We start from the raw sequence: 8909 nt of genomic DNA, 5'->3' as shown, positions 1-8909 counted from the left end.
GGACGTTCAAATCTTTTTCTCCAAAACCCAATCAACGTGCAGCTTTTCCCTTAAGCTGAAGTACGGACCAAAGTCATAGAATCGTTCAGGTCAGAAAGGACCTTCAGGCAGCGAAGATGAGCATTTAGGTGTGGCATGAAGCTTGGGGAGCACTGAAGAAGCTGTAAAAGTCAACTGATATTCTTTGGAAATTAAAAACAAAACGAAGTAATTAACTAACAAGGAATCCTCTGCGGAAACGACACACGGGACGGCCTGCGGGGGAGACGCCCGAAAGCCAAAGCTGCGCTTCAGTGGCATCTAAGGTGGGAGTTTTGCAGAGTGCCTGTACACAAGTTTGTTTTCACTGGGATCAGTGAGCAGTGGCCACCGCAGAGCAGGAGGTGCTGTGGCTCAGAAGACCTGGCTGTGAAAAGTACAGGTTATTGTCCCCAAGCACATGCCAGCGGTCTGGAAAAGGGTGATCCGGCTTGACACTGCCGGTGTGCTTGCTAAAGGGGGGGAGCGGCTCAGTCCTCGTCACTCACCTGATGCTCCCAGTCGGGGCGCAGTCGAACGGCACCACTTGGCCGGGCTTCACCTCCCTGGCTATTTTCTGTGCAGGGAACTGCAATGCCATTGCAACTTTTCTGTTCTCGCATCATTCTTCTAGAAAAAAAAAAAACAATACGTTGAAGGGGAAACTGCCTTGTCACCGTCCCAAAATCCTTTATCGCTTGTGGTAACCCACGGCACACTCCCTGCCCGTGTTATCTTCACCTTAACTCTGTTTACAAGTGCCATGAATAAACCCAAATCCAACTGAGGAAGCTCCTCTTTGCTCACATTTCAATTCAAGGCTGGAACGATCACCTTGCAAAGAACTTTCCTCTACCGGTGCTAGATGCAAAAGAAAAAAAGCCAACCCAGGAATGCCTGCCACACCGGAGTACACAAAGCTGCTGCTGCTGCTTCCAATGGCTTAGGCTGAGGGCTTCTCTGTTCTTCTTTTGCCCTTCTCACGGGAAGGACTGGCTTTGACTGTCTTTGAACTAGCTACAGATACGAAAGATTTAGTAAACAAGTATTCTTTATCCCATTTCTCTTAAGAGTGTGTCCTGACAGATGTCTTCTTCCTCCTGAGGTTTAGACCACTGTTTGATCTTTTTTTCTTTTCCCCCCGCTTTTTTCCCCCCCTTTATTCCCTGAAGCATTTCACACCATGATGGGCAAAGGCCCAGCAGGAATTAGACTGAACACTGGACACGGAGACAAAAGAAAAGGCTGGAAGTTACTCTTGTTCTCCAGGCTGGCACTGCCAGCTCCTGAGGGCTCAGTCAGGACAGTCAACATTTCTGAGAGTACCTGTACACAGGCGTGTGCAGACCTTGGGTCCTGCTGCGGCTCGCAGCTGCAGGCTCAGACACGCACGCCGAGCTCCTGGATCCTCCACGACAGAGCCGCCTCTCCCTGCTGATCCCGTGCTGTGCCTGCGGAGCAGGGAGGGAAGGAGAGGCACGCAGGGTAGCACAGTGGCAGTGCACAAGCTGCCAGGCCTCACCCATCGGACCTGCACCGAAGAGGAAATCTTACTTTTCAAAACTCTCCATCGTGCCATACAAAACACTGAATCCTTCCCAGTCTGGAAGGGACAGCCTGGCATGATGCCCCTCAGGTCACATCTTACATAAAGGGTTCTTCTTCTCCTGCACAATGCTCTATAGTCTACTTTTACTTTTTATCTTTCTATAGATACAAAAATACCTACAGAAACTATCGATATTCACCAAGCGACCTTCAATCGCAACAGCCAGGCCTCCGCATGACTGCGCTTAACTCCTGCTCAGCTCAGGGCATCTCCCTGTTCCTCAGGCTCCAGAAACCACTGAAACTCCCCTGTTTTCCCCGGGGGGCTGCCTGCTGGCAGCTGCCCTCCTCTCTCCAACGCGGTCACCTGCCAGGCTGTAATATTGACATTGGTGTGACTATCGAGTCATTGGAGACTCATCCACGCTTAAATCAAATAAACCCCCTACTTTTAAGTACTAAATTCCCTACCAAAGCACGCGTTTTACTGACGCCTACACGGGCATACCGGGCAGCTTATTTTCATTCGGAAAAATAAAATAAGCTTCCCCAGTACAAAAGCCCCCTCCAGCAGCAGAGGATGCACCCTGAGTACCTCGGCGAAGAGAGGCCACCACGCCAGTGCCCGTCAGCGGCCCCCCAAAACCCGCCCGCCCGCCCGCGGCGCTGCCGAGCCCACAGCCCGCCAGCCCCGCACCGGAACCACCGCGGAAAGCCCCGACGGGCCGGCGCCGCCACGGGGGCGCCGTGCGGGCAGCGCAGCGAACGGACCGCGAGCCTCGACTGCGCCCCCCCTTCGTGCCGCCATCTTGGGAAGGTCACCCGGCTCCCGGCCGAGCCTCTCCCGAGTCCCGGGACGGCGGCGGCTGCGGGTCCCCGGCAGAGAGAGGCGTCCGTGCCATTGCCTGTCGGCGCCCGCCCGCCACCCGCCCGCCAGCGGCGCCACTGACCCAGGGCCCGTGTGCCCGGCGCTGCATACCTCACGGAAAATCCCGCCGGGCCGGCGGGCAGGCAGTCTGGTATACAGACCGCGGTGCTCCTTTTTCCCGCCCTTTTGGCCGCCATCTTGGGAAGGTCAAGCGCGTCCCGGCCGAGCCGCCCCCCAGGGCGCGATGGCGCGCGCGCCTCGGCACGGACGCGTCCCGGCCGCTGCCCGTCCGGGGGGCGGGACCGCGCTCGGCTGCGGGCGGGGAAGGCGGGCAAAAAACCGGCTGCCATCCCCCAGAAAATCCTCTGAAATAAACGCCGAAAACCTGCCTCTTAGCCAACAGGAACGAAACAAGCGCCCTTTCTTTAAAACCATATTTAAATCTATTTTAGATTTAAATGTTTCATGTTTACATTCACATGCATCTTTATACCGGACATTGATGCGTTAGGTAATTTGTATAATATATTACATCTACTCCTATGGTTTGTGTTTATTTATGTTTTGCGTTTTTATACATATCTGTCTATATCGATGGTATATTTCTTTCTTTAGATTTCTATTTATATAATACTTCTATTATTCAAAATAAAAACCCTGTCTCTAACAAAATAAATACAACCCCCCCTTATTTTAAACGCCATTGAAGTATTTTTATTTCTACTTCCTAAAATTATATTCACATATGATTCTTTCGTTTCTTTTGATGCATTATAATAGTGATTACATATAAGATATATAAAATTCTAAAAAAGTATTTAAATTATTATTTCTATTATGTATCATATCTACTGCTACAACTAATTTTTTCTTATATTTTTAAATTTTATATATATCTGTATGTATTTATGATCTATTTCTATCCTTAGATTGCCACCTTTATATTATTTGTATCTAAAATTTTTACAATCAAAACTCTGCCTATTGACAAAAAAAAACCCGCTTTACTATTTAAAAATATTTTTATATTTATAATTTTCATATTTATATTTATAATTTGTTATATAGTATACGATAACATATTGATGTACTCTACTTATATATATCCAATACACATTTCCTATAATATATTATCATAAGATATATACAGTATTACTTGTATTATGTATTGTATCGATTTTTATTATTCTGTATTTATAATTATCTTATATTGTTATATATGTCTGCATATATTTGTCATCCATTTCTATATTTATATTTTGATTGGGGCTTTGTTTCTATTTATAATCTAGATCTTTAGATATCTATAAACATATGTAATACTCTGTATTAAAAATTATAATAGCTTATTGTAATATATAATGATTCATGTTACATGTTTCACTTTTATATATTCGGTCTATATTTAAATTTTAAGGGGTTTTATTCCCATTTTTATACATCTATTTGTTTTGTTTCATTATCGTTATAGTTATAATTTTACATTTAAAATCCAATTCCTAAATAATAGGACAAAACAAACAGCATCAAATTCCCACCAATATCCTCCAAAAGCATCCAGATACCTCCACCAGCCAACCGACGGCCAGCAAAAAGCCACACAACGCTCTTTGCCGTAACAATTCTCATCACATCAGAAAAATGCAACGAATATAAAAGAAAACCCAATAGAAACGCACACAGCAAATCACCAAAACTACGAGGAAAAATTCAAACCACCTTACTAAACTCCAAGCAGTGCCAATGACCCTGAACTTTACTAAAAAAAAAAAAAAAAAAAAGAAAAAAATAAAAAAAATTTCTACCTCTACACTAAGTCAAAGAATAACCAATACTCTGTAAAAATAACTTTAAAAACCGAACTAATTAACGAAATAGAAAAAAATCTCAACCACTACAAAATAAGAAAATAACTACCCAAATAAAAAAACTACTTAAAAAGACCCACCCTATAAATACCCATGTTCCAAAAAAAAAAACCCCTGATAAACAACAACCAAATATATCAAAGGCCAAAAAAAAAAAAAAAAGCACCACCAAAAAAACCCAACCGAAAACTTAAATTTAAATAAACTTAAATTTACAACAACAACAAAAAAATCCTAACTGAATCAACCCATAGTGCCTCAATCTATCAAAATAAAACGCCGCCTAGAAATGAACACAAAGCCTAAAAAGAAACGGAACCATAAACAATATCTCCCAAACGATCCGTCACAATAAAACATACGCTACAATCGAACAAACCAAATAAATGAAAGCCCTGTAAGACGATAAACACAAACGCAATTATCAATATCTTTAAAACCCCGCTGCTATTAACTACCTGACGCTACCTCAAGCCCACCAGAACAAACGCTACACACTCACGCTACTAAAAGCCACCACAACAGAATTAAACGCCTAACCTCTACTTCACGCTACGACCCATAAAAACCATCGCACACCTTTAGAAAACATCGCACACCCCGGCAAAAAAAAAAAAAAAAAAAAAAAAAAAAAAAATCCGACAACAAAACTCCATTCAAAACAAACCTTTATCGTCACCACCTGAACCGAGATCCACAGCATTCAGGAAAAACACCCTATCCCTTAGCATCCAGCAACTGCAAACAGAACGAACCGATGCAATCGATTCCCAAAACCCGCCTCGAAACCACGACGTCCAAGAACTTTCAGCAATCGAAGCCCGCGCTGCCGGCACGGACGGAGCGCGGCTGCCGGCAGGACAGCGGCTCCTCCGGCGCGCAGGGGCGGCGCCGCCCCGGAGCCCCCCGCCCGCTCCCCCGGCCCGGCGGGGCCGGCACCGGGCCCAGGGGGCCCCGGCGGCGCCCGAGCCCCGCGCCCGGAGCGGGCAGAGCGGCCGGCACCGGCCGGGCCAGCGCAGGGCCCGGGCCGCCTCTCCCGCCCGCCGGCCCGGCACAGCCCCGCTCGGCTCCGGCACGGCTCGCACCGGCGCTGCCGCGGCAGCCCCGCCGCGCCAAATTCCCCGTCCGCCTCAGCGAGCGCCCGGGCGGTGCCGGGAGGGCTCCCGAGCGGGAACGTTCGGGGCCGGGCCACGGGCAGAAGAAGCGCCCTCGAACGCTGCGGCGCGGCCCGATCGCAAGCCTGCGAACGCTGCGAGAGCTGGAGGTGCCCGCAATTGTACCCCGAAACTGACGCCGCGGGCGGGGCTCACCTCGCTTCAACAAGGGCGAATAAATGTGTGTTCTCCCCTTCAGTTTCATCCCCTGTCATAACAGAAAATAAGGGGTTCTCCTCAAATGAAAGCCTTCAACTGATGGCAAAGAGGGATTTGGACCCCAATTCGAACCCTCGAGAAGGAGGGACAACAGGGCTGCCCCCTCAATTTAAACCTTAGGATGATGAAAATGGGGTGGCTGCCTTCAAATCAAACTCACAATACGACCACGATATTTTTCCAATTCCCCTTAAAACAGAACGCAGGGATTCCCTGTCGCCCCTGTGATAGCCCTAACAGCCTGGAAAAGGCAGGTTTTCCTTCAATCAACACCCTTAAAACCGCAAGTGAAGGGGGATCCCCCCCCCCCGGTTCAAACACAGACAATAATAGAAGAGTAGCTGCTTCCCTCTCCTTAATTTCTTTTGTCCTCATAAGCTCCATTTTTGTTCCTGGGGAACCGGGGAGGGACTGGCAAGATGAAATTGAGAAGGGAAAGGACAAAAGTCCCCGCTCCGAGTCCACACGGGCTCACCTGTTCGGCTGCCGCTTCCCGGCACAAAGCTCTGTCTCTCGGCACCTCCTTTAAGCAACGCTCCGCGTATCCAAGCGCGCATCCTGGTGTTCCCCCAGAGCCCGTGAGAAGCTCTCACCGTCCTTCCACGAGACAGCCCCGGGAACCCCGCTACTCAGCAGCAGCACCATGCAAAAGGGAGCTGAGGCAAACCCTCCCCCTAAAACAGACCCCGGCAGGAGCCGGCCCCTCCTCATCGTCACACTCACACCTGGGGCTGCTCCGAGCCCTCAATCATCGTCACACTCACACCTGGCGCTGGTGCCACTCTCCAACAGCGCCTCTCGGTGACCAGCGCAGAGCCCGCTTCTCACAGACCCAGAGCAAACAGAAATCTGCTACGGGTGTTGGCTTTTCTCATTCCGTCTGGTTCCACAACTAAAACGCGTTCGTGCGCTGATGGCATTGAGAGAAAGCTTTCCAGGGGAGAGAACTGTCATTCAGGTAGCACGCTTTGATACACCTTCAGAAAAAGCAGAATCAGCGCCAACTCCTAAGACCCCCGCTGAGGAACCCAGCCCTCCTTGGGACACCCAATGCACCTCGAAAAAGGAGGGGAGAAGTTCTCGTGCTGAACTCGGCACGGTTCGTCTAAACTCGGTCCTATTCGGTTCTTCGGCTCCACTCGGCTATTTCCGTCCACCCTCGGCTATTTTCGGTTCTTCGGCTGCACTCGGCTATTTTCGGTTCTTCGGCTCCACTCGGCTATTTTCGGTTCTTCGGCTCCACTCGGCTATTTTCGGTTCTTCGGCTCCACTCGGCTATTGTCGGCTAACCTCGGGGGGCTGCAGTACCGCGCTCTGCCCACCAGGCGGCTAAAAAGCAAAAAAAAGTCAACAAAGAACAACCCAAGCCTTTCTTTTAAACAATATTTAAATATATTTTATTTTCAAATTTTTCATGTTTATACCCAAATTTCGATTTAGAATGTATATTGATGCCTAATGTTGATTTCTATATTTATAATTTTCTATTGATATATACATTTATATTCTATATTTAATCGATTCCTATTACTTAGATTTATTAATATATTTTACATATTGATTATATATTTCTGGTTAAGATTTTATAATTCTGTAACAATCATATGATTTCAAATAAAACCCCTGCCTCTACCCAAATAAAAGCCAAAAAGAACCCCTTTCTTTTAAACTTTATTTGATTTTTTTTAAATTACATTTTTCATATTTATACTCCCATGTACAGTTTAAATGTGTATTCATGTATAGTGTCATTTGTGTTCTATATTACATCTCTCCCTATTATATTTATTTCTATTTTATATTTCTCTATCTATATATTTATATCCTGATTATATATTTTTATATTTAGAAATAGACAAAAATAATATCTATATTCATATTATTTAAAACAAAACCCCTGCCTCTAACCCAATAAAAACGAAAAAAAAAAAAAAAAACCACCAACCCTTTGTTGTAAAAAATATTTAAATTTTTTTTTTTTTTAGATTTATAGTCCTTTCTATTTAAAAATGTATATTGATGTACAACGTTTATTTGTACATTTATGTTTATCGTTTTCTATCTGTATATAAATTTATATTCTATATTACATACATTCCTATTGTTTATATTTATTTATATATTTTTATACATATGTTTTTATCTTGATTATATATGTCTGGTTAAGTTTTTTACTTCTGTAACACTTCTATTATTTAAAAAAATAAACCTGCCTCGAACCAAATAAAAGCCGAGAAGAACCACTTTTTTTTAACTGTATTTAATTTTTTTTTTACTTATGGTTTTTATATTTAGACTCACATTTACATTTCAAATGTATATTAATGTATATATTAATTATTTCTGCTCTCTATTACTTCTCTTCCTATTATTTCTATTGATTTATACTTTATATCTACATTTATATCCTGATTATATAGTTCTATATTTAGAAATAGAAAACAATAATATCTATATTCATATTATTTAAAATAAAAGCCCTGCCTCTAACCAAATAAAAACGAAAAGAACCCTTTCTTTTAACCTATATTTACATATCTTTATATTTACATTTTTCATATTTATATACACATTCATACGAATGAATTATTTTGCCGCCTAATATTATTTATATTCTAAATGACACCTCTTCATATTACTTACATATATTCATATTTAAATTTAAATTTATCGTTTAGTTATAGGTGTATATCTTTATACATTTATTTTATCTTTCTCTATTTAGATATAGAAAATATTTCTAAAATATTTACATTATTTAAAATAAAACCCTTGCCTCTAACCAAATGAAAACCAGAAACACCCCTTTATTTACAACCTATTTAAAGATTTAAAAATAATTTTGTTCTGCCTAATTATATTTACATGTCCATTTATAATTTTTATTCGTTATATTTATAGATGTGATATATAGTCTAGAGAAAACCTTTTAATCTATCAGATATAGTATTTTTATAATAGGTATTTCTATAAGTTTAATTTATTTATATTAGATATTTACAGGTATCGGTATATATAGTATATATTTGTATAGTCGGATTTATATTTTTATATTATTTATATTTATAATCCTTTTCAAAAACTCCAGCCTATAACCTAATAAAAACCAAAAAAGCCCCAATTTTTTTTAAACGACATTTAAATATTTTTCTGTTTACGATCCCTATTTCTATCTCTTTGTACAGATCTCTATCCCTCTAGCGCCCTTTTTGCGGTCGCTTCCAACGCCTGGGG

The sequence above is a fragment of the Haemorhous mexicanus genome, chromosome 4 (genome assembly GCF_027477595.1).
Source record: "Haemorhous mexicanus isolate bHaeMex1 chromosome 4, bHaeMex1.pri, whole genome shotgun sequence".
In the NCBI taxonomy this organism is placed as follows: Eukaryota; Metazoa; Chordata; class Aves; order Passeriformes; family Fringillidae; genus Haemorhous; species Haemorhous mexicanus.
Note: the sequence above shows the minus strand (reverse complement) of the source record.